This window comes from Heloderma suspectum, chromosome 4, assembly GCF_057233095.1.
Source record: "Heloderma suspectum isolate Gila_16-S chromosome 4, 16-S_ref, whole genome shotgun sequence".
Classification (NCBI taxonomy): domain Eukaryota; kingdom Metazoa; phylum Chordata; class Lepidosauria; order Squamata; family Helodermatidae; genus Heloderma; species Heloderma suspectum.
The window spans coordinates 303,213,549-303,232,791 of record NC_139461.1 but is presented as its reverse complement, the minus strand read 5'-3'; the positions used below and the strand labels follow the sequence as shown (position 1 = coordinate 303,232,791).

Here is a 19,243-nt window from a genome sequence, read left to right as displayed (position 1 = left end):
TCCCCTTATTTTTGCCGTAGACTACGTAAATGTTTACGTAGACTAGACGTGCCAAAATAAGGAACGCAAATGGCGGCGCCCATGGGCACCGCCATTTGCATATGTGCGGTTTTTTTTTTACTCAGCGGTGATAGGCTACGTAAACATTTACGTAGCCTATCACGGCTGACTGCAGGGACGCAAATGGCGGCGGCTACGGCCGCCGCCATTTGCAGACCCGGCCGGCCAGGATTCGCAGCGAGAGGGATGGGGCACCTCCCCCCCGGCCAGAATTTGGGGGGGGGAGGAATGGGGCGCCTCCCCCTGGCCAGAATTTCGAGGGGAGGGATGTAGCGCCTCCCCCCCAGCCAGAATTTCGAGGGGAGGGATGGAGCACATCCCCCCCACCGCGAATCAATTTCGTCATAAGGTAAGTGACTTTTGTACATCCCTAAATCAGTCCTCTTGTTTCCAAGAGCCTTTCTGTCTTAAACAGACAGAGGTACGCCTATATTGTTCTCTTACATACAACCGCCTTCACTCTGTAGGGGTCAGTGGCATTTCGCCCTCCAAATCCTCTGGAGGGGCTGCAGCCAGGCCTGGAGCATCCACAGGAGGTGAGGTGGCTTGGGCGCCTTCTGCGCTGATCCCTTCCCCTGGGTCTGGAGCCTGCCATTCCCCTTCATCCTCAGAGGAGTCCGAGGGAGGCATGACAGAGAAGATGAAACAGCAGCAATCAGGCATACCACCTGGGTATGGGGTGGTGGTGTGCCCCATACCCAGTGGTGTATGGTGTATGGGGGAGAATGCTCCTATGTTCCCACACGGTGGAGACCAAGGTGGATTTCTGTTGTGTGCATTTTCTCTGGAAGAGAGACCAGATGGTACCAGGAGCCCAAATTAACCATGAGACATGCCCCTGAACTGGCATATGAAAACAACATTAACCGAAAGTGAACCACTTTCCCTTATGCCCCAAGTCAACACAGATCAGCTCAATCCATCTGGCATTACAACAGTTTGGTTGTCAGAGTCAGTCCTAATGTAAGATGAACTCTGCGTGTTACCAGATTCTTGAAGATTCATAAGCTGTGGCTTGAGGAACACTCGAATAACAGCAGGGCTTGAGGGATTTGGGAGATTACGCAAATCAATGTCCTTTTTTGTCCTCTTCTTTTGCAATGCATAATTGCCCATCCCAATCTGGATGAAGTTGCACAACCCCTGAAGGAGCAGGTCCATAGCTTGGGGTCCTCCTGGAACCATCTTTGTCACTTGAAGCTCAGGTGGCCTCAATGGAATGGAGTGCCTTCTACCAGCTTCAGTTGGTGGCCCAGCTACGCCCCTATCTGGACAGGGATAACCTGGCTTCAGTTGTCTATGCTCTGGTAACCTCCAAGTTAGATTACTGCAATGCGCTCTACGTGGGGCTGCCTTTGAAGACGGTTCGGAAGCTGCAGTTCATGCAAAATGCAGCAAGATGGATAACTGGGACTAGAAGGTCTGAACATAGAAGACCGACTCTGGCCCGCTTGCACTGGCTGCCTATATGCTTCCAAGCTCAATTCAAGGTGCTGGTTTTAACCTATAAAGCTCTACATGGCTTGGGACCACAATACCTGACAGCACGCCTCTCCCGAAATGAACCTACCTGTACTCTACATTCAACATTTAAGGTCCTCCTCCGAGTGCCTCCTCCAAGGGAAGCTCAGAAGGTGGCAACGAGGCCTTCTCAGTGGTGGCCCCCCATCTGTGGAACAAGCTCCCCAATGAGGTCCACCTGGCACCAACACTGTTGTCTTTTTGTTGCCAGGTTAAGACTGATCTCTTTTCTCAGGCATTGGGTAGCACATTATGAGTTTTAATCAGTCCTGGATGTATCTGTAGTTCTGACTGACTGTTCAAAGTTGGTTTTAGTATGTATGTATGTATGTATGTATGTATTTATTGCATTTATATCCCGCCTTTTTTCCTCTTGCAAGGAACCCAAGGCGGCTTACATTCTCCTCCTCCTCCTCCGCTCCATTTTATCCTCACAACAACCCTGTGAGGTAGAGGTTGGGCTGAGAGTCTGTGACTGGCCCAAAGTCACCCAGTGAGCTTCCATGGCCGAGTGGGGACTAGAACCTGGATCTCCCAGCTCCCAGTCCAGCACTCTCACCACTACACCACGCTGGCTCTTAGTTATATGTTGTTTGTGTATATTGTCTGTCTGCTTTTATGTAAATCGCTTTTAAACTTCGTATATTGTATTTAATATTTTAACTTCTGTAAACTGCCCAGAGAGCTTCGGCTATGGGGCAGTATAGAAATGTAATAAATAAATAAAGGAGCTGCTTGGGATTTTTAAAGGGTTTTTTTCTTAAGATTTGGTTGCATATCTGCAAACCTCAGGGTTACCCTGAGTGTGCTGCTGATGCCTCTCACTTATGCAGGGGATGGTGCACTTTTGGCTCCAGCTCTGTAAGGATGGGAAGACTTGACCCGGTATTAGTATATAAAGGGCTTATCTGCAGCAGGTCAGAGATCAGCCCTTTCCCCGACTCCAGTGCTGAGGTACCCTCACTCAGTGCTGGGGCTCGAATCTGCTGCAGATAGAAGAGAAGGCCATTTCATTGGGGACCTTTTTCCTGGGGAGAGGGGCCTGGGAGACAAGCTGGCAGGTCAGATGGGGAAATCATCACAGCCATATCTGGCCCATGGCCTGGATGTTCCCCATGCCTGGTATATGATGATGATTTATTTATTTAAAACAGTTCTTGGCCACCTTTCAGGGCAAGCCCTCCCAAGGTGGCTTACAGCAATAAAATACATAAAACAGTTAAAATATTAAAAGCAATAAAAACAACAATAAAAGCCAACAATAAAACCGGCAACAGTGATAACAGCAGTAACAGCAACAACAGCAGTCATTTCAAGAGAAGGCCACGGTAAAATAATATGTTTTCAAGGCCTTCTTAAAAGCCTGCAGTGACGAAGCATGGTGGACCTCTGATGGCAACTTGTTCCAAAGGTGTGAGGCCACCACAGAGAAGGCCCTCTCATGTGTGGTAACACACCTGACTGTTCTCACAGGTGGGGAAGTGAGAAGGGCCTTCCTTTCTGTTCTTAAAGTTCAGGCAGGCTGATAATGGGTGAAGGTGGTCTCCACGTTGTGCATCTCTGACAAAAACCTGAGTTTCTTTGGATTGAAGAAACATGCTGCTTGCACCTGTGGTTTGAGACTGACCCGACTGAGCTGTCTAGAAATTTTATAAACATTCAGGAGTTGCCCCCAGGAGTCACTGTGTTCCTTGGTCAAGTTGTGCAGCTGTCAATAAAATGTTTACGTACAGTCCCATATTAAACTTCTTTCCTGAGGGAAGTGTATGTGTGGGTATGTAGGGGGTACAGCAGATGGCCATTACTTCCATAGCCCGCTCCATCTCCCTGCCACTTTGGAAACTGAATGCAGGAATGGATGGCTCTTAGGGATGGACGGACTCACGAGAGACCATGCTTGGCAGGCTCGGAGAGCTGTCTAGGAGCGTGCCATTCCGAGCTACCATCTATATTTTCTAGGGGTGTACGAAACACACCAGTCCGCTGGGGGGTCTGCAGGGGGGAGGAGATCCGTCCCTCCCCCCAGAATCCTCAGCCGGCTCCACTCCGCAGCGAGTCCGCGGAGCCGCTGACTGGGCCCATCCACAGCTGGACTTCCGGCTAACGATGGCGGAGAATTTCTGAGAATTTCTCCACGAATCTTGGTGAGGCCGAATGCCAACACATTCGGCCCCCCAAAATTGGCAGTGAAATTCTCCCCCCCACCCCACCCCCCGGGATGGGACTTACCTCCTGTGAATGTCCCTCTCAGCGGTGGGTCCCGGCGGCGGTTCGGCAGCGGTTCGGTGGGGGCGGGGGCAGCGGCCGGTCTTCCAACCGGCTGCCGCCGCCGCCATTACAAAATAAAGTAAAAAAAAAATAAAAAACCGTGATAGGCTACGTAACGATTAATGTAGCCTATCACGGCTAGATTTCCAAAGTCAGCCGTGATAGGCTACGTTAATCGTCACGTAGCCTATCACGGGTGACTTTGAAAAAAAAAAAGCGCGTACGCAAATGGCGGCGGCCCATGGGCGCAGCCATTTGCATTCCCTATTTTGGCACGTCTAGTCTACGTAAAGATTTACGTAGACTATGGCGAAAATAAGGGCAACGCTATTTGCATTGCCCTTATTTTCGCCATAGTCTACGTAAATCTTTACGTAGACTACCCGGGCCCAAATAAGGAAAGCAAATGGCGGCGCCCATGGGCCACCGCCATTTGCGTACGTGCTTTTTTTCCCCCCAAAGTCACCCGTGATAGGCTACGTGATGATTAACGTAGCCTATCACAGCCGACTTTGGAAATCTAGCCGTGATAGGCTACATTAATCGTTACGTAGCCTATCACGGGTTGTTTTTTTTCCCACTTTTTGTTTCGCGGCCGGGGAGACGGGGCACTTCTCCCCGGCCTGAATTTCGGCCGGGCGAGGTGGGATGCCTCCCCCCCCTCGCCTGAACTTCGCCTCCCCCCCACCGCGAAAAAAGCTGCGGGACAAGGTAAGTCCTTTTCGTACATCCCTACGTCCGGCCGCTGCCACGCAAATGGCGTCCAGTGTAGCAGACGCCATTTGCGTCCCTGCCTTTTGCTGTGATAGGCTACGTAAATCTTCACATAACCTCTCACGGCAAAGAGCAGGGACGCAAATGGCGTAGCGGACGCTATTTGCGTCCCTGCTCTTTGCCATGATAGGCTACGTAAATCTTTACGTAGCCTATCATGGCAAAAGGCCGGGACGCCATTTGTGTCCAAAGACAGGCAGCAGCGGCCAGCAGCAGACTCGTTCCGCTGCGGACTCCAGGGAGCCGGATTCTTAGAATCCGGCCTCATTGGAGTCCGTGGCGGAATTCTCCGCCATCCCTGATATTTTCATGTATTTACTGTTGCACACAACAGTGGCCATATAGGGCCATTTCCACAACATTAGAGGCCTCTAATGCTGTGGAAATGGTCCTATATGGCTGTCATTGTGTGCAACAGTAATGAAATGAAAATATACAGTCCCATCTTGCGTAAAAGATGGTGGCTTGAAAGGAGGATGGGCAGCTGCCAGGCATGAGCGGATGGGTCTAGTAAGTCCTGGCCACTCACCAAGCAGGAATGGGGAGGAGGCGAGCGGAGGGGAGTCTGACAGACTCCTGGACCCAGTTGGGAGCCCACACTAACCCTAGAGGCTCTTCAGGTTTCTCCAATAGGGTGTTCTATCAAGACTGTTTTGGAACCTAGCAGGGGGGGAAAGCTGCTTTGGGGGAGCAATTCTGAGTGACGAAACAGTAAGCAAGGAAAGAGCTAGCACTCCTTCTCTTCTCCACCATTTCCTGTTCTAAATTCCTTCCTTCCATCCCGCAAAATAAATAAATTGTAAAGGTCCAGCCGACATCAATTTGCATGCCATGTATAATTGTTCCTCAGGATATTTAACAACACGCCTTTCAGGTATCTCAAAATAAAACAACGATGAAATGAAGTAAATTAAGAGTGTGTTGGGGGAACTGCTGGATCCACAAGCCTCTCAGCTCCCACCCATGCTCATGCTAGACGGGGTCAGAGAAAATAGGAGAAAGGAGGATAGAGGGGCTAAAAAGCCTCCATCGCTTCTTCCACCCTGCCAGCAAGATTCTTATGGAGCATTGATATTTGGAAGCCTCCGATCTTGGAGCTTCCATCCAGCAGGTGTCAGTTCAAAGGGATTGCACCATAAGAGAGCAATCGCTCAGAGATAATAATAATAATAATAATAATAATAATAATAATAACAACAACAACAACAATAATAATAATAATAGGTCAGGCAAACAATAATACATTAAAAACAGTAGAGCAACCACAGTCTCTCAGTGTTAAGAGCCAGCTAAAGCCAAAACTCCTGAAAAGTTTAAGCTAATACAAAGGTCTTTGCATGGCACCAAAAAGACATCGGACAATGCCACGTAAGTCTCCCAGGAATCAGCATTCCAGATCCAGGGCACCACAACCAAAAAGGCCCTGTCCCCAGTCACCACACATTGTGACTCAGAAAGTCTTGAAAAAGAGCTCTGATAATGATCTTAATACTCAGAGAGATTTAATAACAGCCTCATATATTATGTTTGTTTTTACATGCCGCACTGAACTGAAACAACAGTGAGCTCACAACATCTCTGAAAAATGGCTTTACTTGAGTCCAGTTCATTTTTTAATATTTTGTTGGTTACATGACCTTTTATTAGACGAAAAGAGCAGTTTGACAGTGAAACCAGTTACCTAGAGCGGTGTCAGGCTCTCCCTGGAGATCTAAGCAGAGGTTAGGTAGCTATGTGTTGGCGATCCTGTAGCCCCAGGTTTCCTGTTTCAACTCTCTGTGCCCTTTCTTTAAACCCACAAAGTTCCTAGAGTGGCACAGGAAGTACTGACCTTGCTCTGTGGCTTTAGAATGATGTTACATACTTCCTGCACTTACTCCAGAGGCATTGTGGGTAAAAAAAAAAGGCAGCCATCAGCTGCCCAAATGGCAAGGAGCATTGTCACCGCAAATCAGGCAGCAGCAAATCAAACCAACAAAGGAGCTCAGAGTAGTATTGGAGACTTTCCTCACCTCCCAAATTTGAGCTGAGAGTTCTCTCAAGAAGACCTTGGCCCCAGAACAATACTAAGGATATGTCCACAGATGTGCAATCTAATTAAAGGGCAAGAAATGAAAACTGTGCATTTTAATCAGTTTGAATCATAGATTATTCACCTACAGTTTTAGTTGACTCATGGGTACAGGCCATCTTTAATTGGCAGGGGCACATTCTAATCAGTTCAGCTGAGTTAAGGGCACTGTTGGTGACTGATTGTGGCTGTTTTGATCCTGGTGTGCTGCTCCCAGAGGGTACAAAAGAGAAACTATTATAGGAACGCAGGAAGCTGCCTTATACTGAGTCAGACCATCCATCTAGTTCAGCATTGAACTCATATTACGAGCTCATATTACACCAGTACTTTTCCAGCTGCACTGGCTGCCAGTCCATTTCCGCGGCCAATTCAAAGTGCTGGTGTTAACATTCAAAGCCCTTAACGGCTTGGGGCCAGGTTACCTGAAGGATCGCCTCCTCCCATATGTGCCTGCCCGGACCTTAAGATCATCATCAGTGGCCCTTCTCCGTGAGCCCCTGCCAAAGGAAGTGAGGCGGGTGGCTACTAGGAGGTGGGCTTTTTCTGCTGTGGCACCCTGGCTCTGGAATGAGCTCCCTAGTGAGGTTCGGCTGGCGCCTACATTGTATTCCTTTCGGCGCCAGGTGAAGACCTTTTTATTTTCCCAGGCATTTTAGCATTTTAGCTTTCTAAATTTTTATCTTTGCTGTTTTAAATCTGTATTTTAAACTCCTGTACTGCTGCTAGGTTTTATTGTGGTTGCATTGTTATATTGTGGTTTTAATGTTCTGTATATTTTAAATTGTTTTATTGTGTGTTGTTTGGTTTTAATTTTTGTGAACCACCCAGAGAGCTTCGGCTATTGGGCGGTATAGAAATAAATAAATAAATAAATAAATAAATAAATAAATAATAAGCATTGTCAACACCAGGGGTGCAGAACTTCAGGCCCCGGGGCCACATCCAGCCCTCTGTTTTTCCCCCAGATGGTCAAACACCCTTTCTTCCAGCCACCAATTGTTCAATTTTGTGCAGTCTCCCCCCCATTCTAAAAGGCTGAAATGCTTCTCCTAAAGCTTCATGACTGACAATAAGAGCTTTAGGGCACAATCCTATCTGGATGCCTGTCAGCCTCTGAACTTGGCAGCTGATGGGCATACTATGCAGAGCGGGAGGAGCGTGGAGGAAATCTTTGCCTCTGCACTTCTCCAGCGCTGCATTTTTGCTAGACAGGTATCTTTGCCCACCTAGCTAGGGCTCTGTGGGGGGGGGGAGGAGACTGGAGGATTCTTCATAAGCCTCCCCCCCCAAGTCCCCTCCCCTTCTCACCCACATTACCAGCCCCTTTCCCTTCTGTCTGAGGTTGCTTTTGTGATCATGGAGTTGGCCAGCGTGGTTCTCTCTGGGGGAGAGGGAGGGAGTAGGGAGCTCGGACTCCAGGCTGTGACATCAGAGTGCTGTCTCCGACCTCAGATCCAGGAATCCGAAGTGTCCTATCCCCCCCACCCCCAGATACTGTCTAGGGACCAGAGGATTGCTCTCCGAGGCTAAAATGTGCTGGTATTTCCCCCCCCCCTTTTCCTTTTGGCTCCGCCCACCACTGGAATGCAGTCCCCTGAGAGCTTCTCTGACATGGCATTAGGCCCTCGAGCTGAAAGAGGTTCTGCACCCCAGGTCTGCACTGTCCGGCACCTGCCCTCCAGACTTTCAAAGAGAGATCCCTCAGCCCAACCTGGATATGCCAGGGACTCAACCCAAGACCTTTTGCATGGAAAGCATGTCCTCTGCTACTGAGCTTTGGCATTGCCAGCCTTTCCTTTTAACAATATGGTTATTTTTAAGCTGCGGGTTATCTTTTTTAAAATGTAATTTTTGCAATATGTCAATTTGTTTGCATTTTACCCATTTATTGTCTGTTGTAAGAGAATATTGGGGACGTATTGTCTTTGGCCTAGGGATGCTCTGATAACTTCTCATCTGGATTACTGCAATGCATTATACATGGGGCTGCCTTTGAAAAAATCCGGAAACGTCAGCTGGTCCAAAATAGGGCAGCAAGGTTGTTAACAGGGACTGGCCAACGAGCTCATGTTACGCCAGTACTTTTCCAGCTGCACTGGCTGCCAGTCCATTTCCAGGCCCGATTCAAAGTGCTGGTATGAATATTCAAAGCCCTTATCGGCTTGGAGCCAGGTTATCTGAACTATCGCCTCCTCCTGCCTGCCCAGACCTTAAGATCATCCTCAGCGGCCCTTTTCTGTGAGTCCCTGCCAAAGGAAGTGAGGCAGGTGGCTACTAGGAGGAGGGCCTTTTCTGCTGTGGCACCCCAGCTGTGGAATGAGCTCCCTAGTGAGGTTCGCCTGGCACCTACATTGTATTCTTTCCAGCACCTATGTGTAGTGGGCCATAGGATTGCTCTCTTAACGTTGTGTTTTTAATATGGCATTTTAATATTGTGAAACGCTGAGAGATTTTATTATATTCAATGGTATATAAATACTCTAATAGTCTTGATGGCTACTAGTCTTGATGGCTATGTGTTCCTTCTAGTACCAGAGGCAGTGAGCCTATGAACACCAGTTGCTGAGGAACATGGGTGGGAGGATGCTGTTGCCCTCAGGCTCTGCTTGTGGGATCCCGGTCGACAGCTGGTTGGCCACTGTGTGAACAGAATGCTGGACTAGATGGACCCTTGGTCTGATCCAGCAGGGCTCTTCTTATGTTCTTACCCAAATAAATAAATAAAAATAAATAAAATAAATCCTCTGGGCCCCCTAACTTAGCCTGCTGCCTTCAAGTTCAGTGGAGAATGTTGTCTCTTAATTAATGTTGGAGACAGGCTCACCTGTCAGTCCAGTCAGCTTTTGTACATGGAATGGGAGGCAGTGCCATCTTGCCCTTCGCCTCAGGCAGCAAAATGTCTTGGGCCAGCCCTGCGCTTAACTCAGGCTGAGGGCCAAATTCTATTTCGGAGAAGCTCTTGAGGGCCACTTTCCAGTGGAGGGAGGGGCTAAGGCAAAGGGGCAGAGCCCAACCCCCCTAAAATACTGGCATGTTTTAGCTTAAAGCTTTTGGTGCCAGTAACTAAACTTTAGGAGAGGCATTTGCACTTTTTAGAATGGGGAAACTGTGCAAAAGCCAGGAAACCACCAAACTATGCCTTGCCTGAAGTAGTGACTCATCTCCAGGCTCTCTTCTCTTCCCTTAGATTAGGAGAAACTCTGCTGCAGGTCCGTGATAGGAGTCCTGGCAGGGATCTATGTATATATTCATCAGCAAAGAGACCAAGTAAAGATACCTGCATGGAATCTGAATTGAATCATCATAATTCAGCACAAATGTGACAGTGGCTTGGGCAGAATGAATGCTGCAGTCCACTGGAATTTCACCTCAAGCAAAATTCAAAATGGATTTGGGAATTCCCATGTATGCAAAATGTGAGAGGAATTGGGAGGAATGCCAGGAGACTTTCCATAAGGCTAGTGAAAGGTTTCATAGTGCAAACCTATAGAGGTCTACTCAGAAGTAAACCCTATTGAGTTCAATGGGACCCACTCCCAGGTAAGTGTGTGTAAAGCTGAGTCCTCCCACATGGTGCCCTGGAGACACCCCTCTTGGTGCCTGCCAGGCTCCCTGCCCCTCCTGATTTTAATTTTATTTCTATTATACGTTTTATTTTGTTTTTTTAATCCCACTGGGAAGCTGGCATGCTGCAAACTGAAGGGCTGCCTTCCAGTCCCATCTTTATTTGTGGTCTTGTGTTTTGGAGCTCAAACCCTACTTTTGCCTTGTACTTAAGTTTTTGGGCAAGTGACTTTTCTTTTAGTCTCACCACTGCCTTCTGGGAAATTGTTGTTTTGTGACCCCCAATGCCTACCACTGTGTGAATGAGCAAGCCTCCCCATGGCAGCCATTTTGTGAGGGCACCCATGACACTGTCCCAAAAATCCAAATGTGCCGATCAAACCAAAGAGGTTGGGGAACCCTGGTACATAGCATTGCAGACTCAATCTTGATCTTCTCCAGTGCAACCTTCCTATTTATTTATTTATTTATTAAATTTCTTAATCACCCATCTGGCCAGTCACCCAGCCACTCTGGGCGATGTACGGCAGTACAAACAGTCTAAAACAGTAAAATTAAACAGTAAAACATCATTTTCTAAAAATACGCTAACCCACCTCAAATGCCTGCCTGAACAACCAAGTTTTCAATGTGTGGTGGAAGCTCATTGAAGAGGAGGCATGGCAGAGTTCCCTAGGGAAGGAGTTCCACAGAGTGGGGACCATCACAGAGAAGGCCCTCTCCCTTGTCCTCACCAGCCTAGCTATCCTGGCTGATGGGACAGAGAGAAGGCCATCCAAGGCTGATCTTGTTGAGTGGCCTATCTGGTGTTGCTGGAGGCACTCCTTGAGATAGGCTGGGCCAGAACCATATATGGTTTTAAAGGTCAAAACCAACACATTGAATTTGGCCCAGAAAACAGCTGGTAGCCAGTGCAACTCCTTCAGCACTGGAGTGCTGTGATCACGCCGGCGGTTGCCTTTAATCAGGCGAGCCACCGTGTTCTGTACCAGCTGCAGCTTCCGAATCATATTCAAGGGTAACCCACGTAGAGCACATTACAGTAGTCTAGATGAGAGGAGACCAGGGCATGAACTACTGATGGGAGCAGATGATTGGGAAGGTAGGGGAGCAGTCGCTGTACCAGATGGAGTTGGTACAGCGCTGTCAGGCTCACAGCTGACACCTGAGCCTCCATGGACAGCTGGGAGTCTAAAATGACCCCCAGGCTGTGGACCTGGTCTTTCAAGGGTAACCGTACCCCATTCAACACCAGGTCAACATCCCCCAACCTCCTCATGTCTCCCACCAAAAGTACCTCGGTCTTGTACCTCGGTTCAGCTTCAGCTTATTCTTCCCCATCCAGCCACTCACTGTCTCCAGACATTAGACAGGGATTCTACGGCCAACCTTGGTGAAGATTTGAACGAGAGGTAGAGCTGCGTGTCATCTGCATATTGATGACACTGCACCCCAAACCTCCTGATGATAACCCCCAGCAGCTTCACATAGATGTTAAATAGCATCGGGGAGAGGATGGAACCCTGTGGCACCCCACACATGAGTGGCCATGGGTCTGACACCTCCTCTCCCACTGCTACCCTCTGGTACCTGCTGGAGAGGAAGGACTGGAACCACCATAATATGGTGTCTCCAATGCCCAGCCCCTCCAGGTGGTCCAGGAGGATACCGTGGTCAACGGTATCAAAAGCCGCTGAGAGGTTGAGGAGAACAAAGATGGAGCATTCACCCCTATCCAAAGCCCTCCCCATATCATCCACCAAGGCCGTTTCTGTCCCATGCCCAGGCCTGAAGCCCGACTGAAATGGATCTAGATAATCAGCTTCTTCCAACTGTGCCTTGAACTGCATCGCCACCACCCGCTCAATTATCTTGCCCCAAAATGGAAGATTCGAGACCAGGCAAACGTTGTTCAGGACTTGGGGATCCAAGGAGGGCATCTTTAAGAGCAGTCTTATCACTGCCTCCTTGAGGGCTGTTGGCATCACTCCCTCCTCAAGGGAGGCATTCACCACCGCCCTGATCCCCTCACCCAGTCTCTCTCTGTAGCTCATAATGAGCCAAGATGGGCAGGGATCAAGTAAGCAGGTGGGCGGCTTTACAGATGAAAGCACCTTGTCCATCAGAAGGAAGAAGCCGGAACCGATCCCACAGAACCGGTTTGCCACAGGCTGCCTCTCGCTCGCTAACTGTATCCATGGCGCATGGAATAACACTCCTGATCTGATCAATTTTATCCACAAGGTGCCTTGCCAAGGCCTCACAGGAGGCCTTAGAATGCTCCAGTGGTTCCGGAGCAACTGAATCAATCAAGCTCTGGACCACTTGGAACAGCCTCCTGGGACAGCACTCTGCAGACGCAATAGAGGCAGCATAATATTCCTTTTTTGCTGCCTCCATCACCACGTGATAGGCTGAAGATACAGCTCTAGCCTGTGTCTGATCGTCTTTGGAGCGAGACTTCCACCACTGGCGCTCTAGCCGTCAATGCCACCCAATGCTGCCTGTAGTGAATTTCCTAGAGGATTTGAAGGTTCTTCCTCATACTGTTTATAAATTGCTGTTCCTATTTAAATTGTTTTGTATTTCACTTTTGTTATTAGTGGATTGTTTAATTATGGTGTATATATACTGTGAGATCTTTAGCCTATTTGTATGATTATTTAAATATTGTTATGATCTGTAATTGTTAGTTATCTGGAACTGTGCTGTATCTTATGTATTTTTCTTGATGTTGCTGTAAGCTGCTTTGAGCATGGTTTTACCATGGAAAAGCGGCATACAAATAAAATGGTGGTGGTGGTGATGATGATTTATAAGGAGGGGTGAGAGGTGGATGAGCCAGGAGAGTTTCATCGAGACAGGCAAAATTTCCCAGAAGGGTATCACACATCCCTCAATCCATCCATCCCATCTCTACAAGGTAATGTAGAAGATAACTAGAAGGTGTGTCTCCATTTGGAGTGGATGGATAAGATAAAGCTTGAGCCACTCAGGCCGACATTGTAACTAAGGTCAAGCAGATGACAGAAGGTCACATGTCAGCTGCCAATGCTCATGACCACCAGCAATCATGAGACTCTGGATGGAAACGGATAGTGATTTCTCCAAAGCCCTAAGCCTGTTTCTATTTGAGGCTTGCTAGTATAATTCTTTGAGAGAGAGGGGGGGGGAGGAGGAGGAGGAGGCAAAGGACCACAAAACCTTGCTATAAACAGACAGAAATGCATCATGTTGCATTAGTATTGTTCACTGTTTCAGGTAAGTGCTTTCACACCCATAGACAATGATGTCTAGAAATTTTATCTTTTGTTGTAAAGAAAGCGTTTACTGCACAGGTAGTTAGTAGTATTTATTTATTTCATTTCTATACCGCCCAATAGCTAAAGCTCTCTTATCCATTAACTTTATGATCATTGCATCTCAGGCACACTTCTCATGCCTTTTAATGTCCCCACTTACTACTATATGGCTGAACACACACCACATCTGAATTACTCACTGTTTTTTCCAGGTAAATAAACTGATCTAATTCAAGGTTCTCTGCTTTCAATCTGAATGAGAAGGCGGCTTCTCCTGAGCCTTCTCTCTGGCTGCTACCTAGCCACTGGCAATTAGTGTTAACAATAAGGGATGTATACAGGGGAAACTCCAGGTGACTATGTGAGGAGGTTGTCTGATGAGCCTCACAACTCTTTCTTCAAGTGGGGTCAGTAAAATCCAACCCTATGAGTCAGTTGCATGTCCCTGCCTAACCACATCAGTTTAAAGGGCTTATGCATTCCTAACTCTGCAGAAGATCCATTTGTTAGTTGCTGTCAAATGGCAAAATAGGTTGCAAGGCTAAACTTGACTAGGGTTGCCAACTTTCTTTTCTAGCAGGGCTTCTGGATCATAGGCAGACATTTAGAAAGTGAAACTTTCCCTTGCAAGGAATTAAAATGCTGGGAGGGGAGCAGTGAACCCGCTACATATCTGTGCATATCAGTAGCTCTTAAAAGACACAGTAGCCCTGCTGGGGGGGGAAGCTGGCAACCTTAACTTAGTCTCTTTTACATTGGAGGTGATATATGTAAACAGTGAAATATGGAACCCTCCAACTGCAGATGGGGCTCTTCCCCAGCCTGGTGACCTGCAGTTGTTTTGGATTACAACTCTCATAATGCCCAGCCAGCATGGCCAATGGTTAGGGATGATGGGAATTGTAGTCCATACTATTTGGATGGCGCCAGCATACCATGTTTCATTTCTACAGAGCTGCATGGGCTTTTTCTTCAGGAACGGGATCCATCTGGCAATTTCTTCACTGCACATCCAAATACTACTTTAAGGGACAAAACAGATCCATATCTAGCAGCCACATTTTTTAAAAAAACCCTCTATTGAGGGACTGATGCCAAGGTTATGCTCAAAATTCTACAAGCTAGGCTTCAGCAGCATGTGAACAGAGAACTACCAGAAGTACAAGCTGGGTTTTGAAGAGGCAGAGGAACTAGAGATCAAATCGCCAACATTCGCTGCATCATGGAGAAAGCAAGAGAATTCCAGGAAAATGTCTATTTCTGCTTCATTGACTACACTAAAGCCTTTGATTGTGTGGATCACAACAAAATGTGGCAAATTCTTAAAGAGATGGAAGTACCAGACCACCTTATCTGTCTCCTGAGAAACCTGTACGAGGGTCAAGAAGCAACAGTAAGAACCGGACATGGAACAACCGATTGGTTCAAAATTGGGAAAGGAGTACAACAAGGCTGCATACTGTCGCCCTGCTTATTTAACTTATATGCAGAGTACATCATGAGAAATGCCAGGTTGGATGAATCACAGGTCGGAATTAAGATTGCCGGGAGAATTCTCAACAACCTCAGATATGCAGACGATACCACCCTAATGGCAGAAAGCGAAGAGGATCTAAAGAGCCTCTTGTTGAGGGTGAAAGAAGAGAGTGCAAAAGCTGATTTGAAACTCAACATTAAAAAAACCCCAAGATCATGGCATCTGGCCCCATCACTTCCTGGCATATAGAAGGGGAAGAAATGGAAGCAGTGACAGATTTTACTTTCTTGGGCTCCAAGATCACCACAGACGGTGACTGTAGCCATGAAATTAAAAGACGCTTGCTCCTTGGGAGGAAAGCTATGGCCAACCTAGACAGCATAGTAAGAAGCAGAGACATCACCTTGCCGACAAAGGTCCGTCTAATCAAAGCTATGGTTTTCCCAGTAGTAATGTATGGCTGTGAGAGCTGGACTATAAGGAAGGCTGAGCGCCGAAGAATTGATGCTGGAGAAGACTCTTACGAGTCCTCTGGACTGCAAGGAGGTCAAATCAGTCAATCCTAAAGGAAATCAACCCTGAGTGCTCATTGGAAGGACAGATACTGAAGCTGAAGCTGAAATATTTTGGCCACGTAATGCGAAGAGAAAACTTTCTGGAAAAGACCCTGATGCTGGGAAAGACTGAAGGCCAAAGGAGAAGGGGACGGTAGAGGATGAGATGGCTAGATAGCATCACCGATGCAGGATAGCATCACGGATGCAATGAATATGAACTTGAGCACGCTCCGGGAGAGAGCGGGGGACAGGAAGGCCTGGCGTGCTCTGGTCCATGGGGTCACGAAGAGTCGGACACGACTAATGACTGAACAACAACAACCCCCCACAATAGGGTTGTGATCTGGATCTGACCCGCTGTGCTTACTATTGAGTAAAAAGAAAAGTACACAACTATGCATTGTGTACTTCTTGACACAGTGCAGAGTTAAACTATGGAATTCACTGCCATAAGATGGCCACCAATAGAAGCGGCCACCAATGTGGATGGATTTAAAGGGGGTTGGACAGATTCCTGGAGGAGAAGGCTCTGAATGGCCACTGGTCCTGATCAGAGGCAGCAGTATATGCTGCCTCAAGCATCAGAGGCACTGTGCCTATGTGCACCAGTTGCTGGGGAAGATGGGCGGGAGGGTGCTGTTGCGCTCATGTCCTGCTTGTGGGTTTCCCATGGGCAGCTGGTTGGACACTGTGTGAACAGAAAGCTGGGCCCTGAGTCTTCTTGTGTTTTTAAGAGTAAAAAAAAAAAAAAGAGGAGGTGGGGTGGGGAAAGACGTAGCTGCTAGACACGGATTTAAAGTCGTGTCGGCTTCAGCCCTCAGTGTGATTCAAGCCGGGCCGGGCGGGCGGCAGAGAACCGAGCCACGAGCGCCACGAGCCCAGGCGAAGGTCGCGCGCTTTCGGTGTCCCCCGAACGCCTCTTTCTTTCACAGAAATGGCCCACGCGGCTCCAGATCGTGGGTTGACTCCGCGACGTCAGGAGGCAGTTTCCGATCTCCTCCCCCGCCCGAGCAGCGCGGGGAAGCAGCGGCGGCGGCGGCGGCGGCAAGGCGCCGTTTCCTTCGCGCGGCGGCCGCAGCCAGGCGGTCTCCGAAGGAAGCGCAGGTGGATGACCGAACGTAACCCCAGGCAGGAGCCCGGCGCGCCTCCCTCCGCCTCCTCCCCTCAATTCCATTGAGCCATTAATAAGAACCCCCCCCCGCGCTTCGCTCCCCGTCCCTCGCTCCAAATAATAATAATGACGATGATGTGATACAGATCTTCCCAGGCAGCTGCGCCCGGCAGCTCCCAAATGAGACGGGGGCGTCCACTCTGCAGAAAGTGCGTGTGGGGCGGTGTTTGCTTTCCGCGCTCCCACGTGGGGCGGGCAGCCGCAGTGAATTCGGATTCTCTGTGCCGGCAGAGCCTCCACCTGAACGCAGCCTTCGGAGCAGGAGGAGCGGGGGTCTCTTCTCCCCCGGCCCGGCCTCATTGAGGGCGTGCTTGTCAATTTCCTTGTCAATTTCCAAAAAAAAAAAAAAACGACCGGGGAAAGAGAGAGCGAGCTCCTCCAGTTACAGATTTCTGTCTCTGGGAATCTCTCCTGACGCTCGCAGCTAGCGACCGATCAGCGCGGGTCTCATTTAACGAGTCCTCTCATTTTAAAAGCAACGCTCCTTTTTTCTTCTTTTCTTTTCTCAGCCGTGGTGTCTTCCAAAACACGGGCCCTCACATAAGAACCTAGGAAGAGCCCTGCTGGATCAACCAGCTGCCCACGGGAAACCCACAAGCAGGACAGGAGTGCGACAGCACCCTCCCGCCCATGTTCCCCAGCAACTGGTGCACCTGGGCTTACTGCCTGTGATGCTGGGGGCAGCATAGATACATCAGGAGTACTAGCCACTGAGAGCTTTATCAGCCATGAAGTTGTCCAATCCCCCCTTAAAGCCATCCAAAGCGGTGGCCATCAGTCGCCACGTCTTGTGGATTCCATAGTTCAACTATGCGCTGTGTGAAGAAGTCCTGCCTTTAATCTCTCCTGGATCTCCCACGCTGTGGAGAGAAACATAGTGCTATGGCCATTCTTCCCTTTTTTCCCCAGACAGGCAGCGGTTCTTGTTTTCAGAATGATGCTCAAGGATTTAAACCCTAGGACCTCTTTCCTTTTTCTTTCCGGCTCGCGTCTCAGCCCTCGAAGGAGCGAAGCCCCGATGAAACGCGACTGCATTTTTCAGCATGTACAGAGTGCATCTCGCCCAGTATAGCCTGACCCAGCCCTCACCTCTGTAAAGATTAGGGAGAAGGGCAAGAGGTGTGACTTTCAAGGTAGATGTTTAGAACGTAAGGACAGGCAGAAACGGGGGGAGAGGGTTCGCACGAGCAGCGGCTTGATTTGGCTCGGCCTCCCCAGATATGTTAGCTGCGCAAAGGAAGATCGGGAATATGCTTTGGCCACAAACGGCCTTAAGAAAAACGCTCATCGCCTCCCCCCCCCTCCACTCCGTTCATTCATTTCCCCATTCACCCTGTATCTTTCGATCATTCACCACATGGCCAGCCACAGCAGCTCCGGACTTAATGCTGAATCATTTCAGGACTTCTTGATTTTCCGTACAGATGTGTGGCTCCACCCCAGCCCACTTCCTCTCCATGGTTCCGCACATTCCCAGACATACCAAGATTCCCATCATCGGCAACTGATGCTCATCATGACAAAAGAAGAGACTGAGGAATTCCTAAGACGCATTATTTCGTCTCCCGCCGCAGTCATGGGGGGAGGGAAGGATCTCGTGTGAATGTCCTCCAGATCATTGCAAACCCCAGTCCCATTGCTTGCCAGGGGCACCCTTTGGATTCTAATACTACTTCCCCATTCAGCTTACACCTTGCTTCTATTCGTCTCTCTTTGGACATTCAAATGCACTGTCCGCTATGTGTGTGGGGTATGGGCTTCACACCTTTGACCCTTTCAAAACTAGTAGGAAGAAAGGCTGGTCAACATACAGCTCATTATTATTATTATTATTATTATTAACGCATGTTCAAAGAATTGTACGCAAATATGCGGTGGCGTTGTACCTCCCATTCCTTACAACACAAATTTCCTTTTATTCTGCTAAATATTCCCCATTGCTTGGACACACACACATCCCCCTGCAGTCTCACATGTACCTGTTTTTTGTGCCCTGGAGATGCTGCGCCTCTCTCTCTTAATCCGTGTTCCGTCTTTCTCTCATTCTCCCCTCCCTCCCATTCAACCCTCGGTGATTCCACCCACCCGGCCTGACTGATGTTTTACCAAGCCAATCCGGAGCGCCTCCGAAGTGGTGGCCTTATCTCGCCAAGCCAATCGCAGAAAAGGCGGCGCACACCTTTGAATCGAAAGTGACAGCGGCGAGATGGAACAAGGGGGACGTGCGCCGGAAGCGAGGAGAGCAGGACGGGGAAGGGGTTAAAAAGGCGAGCAAGGGCGGAGTGGCGATGGGTGATGGGATAGGGAGGCAAGAGAGAAAAATAGGAAGGGCAGGAGACGGAAAGGCACGAGAGGAAGAAAATGCTGGGGCAGTACATTCGAGGCAGGCAAAGGAAAGCATAGGTTGCATCCAATGGGGGTCCTACTTAGAGTAGACCCATTGAAATGAATGGGGCTTCCGTTAGAGTCAGTGGA

General features: G+C 48.8%; 1 protein-coding gene across 2 annotated transcripts in view; it reads right to left on the bottom strand.

The window, feature by feature from the left end:
• SLCO4A1 (solute carrier organic anion transporter family member 4A1) overlaps positions 1 to 18,803 on the bottom strand; it is a 102,848-nt gene extending 84,045 nt beyond the window's left edge. For both annotated transcript variants that reach the window (XM_084854359.1, XM_084854358.1), the window contains exon 1: positions 18,748 to 18,803. The gene's annotated coding sequence lies outside the window, so the exon portion shown is untranslated. The remainder of the gene's footprint in view (positions 1 to 18,747) is intronic.
• Positions 18,804 to 19,243: the final 440 nt, after the last annotated feature.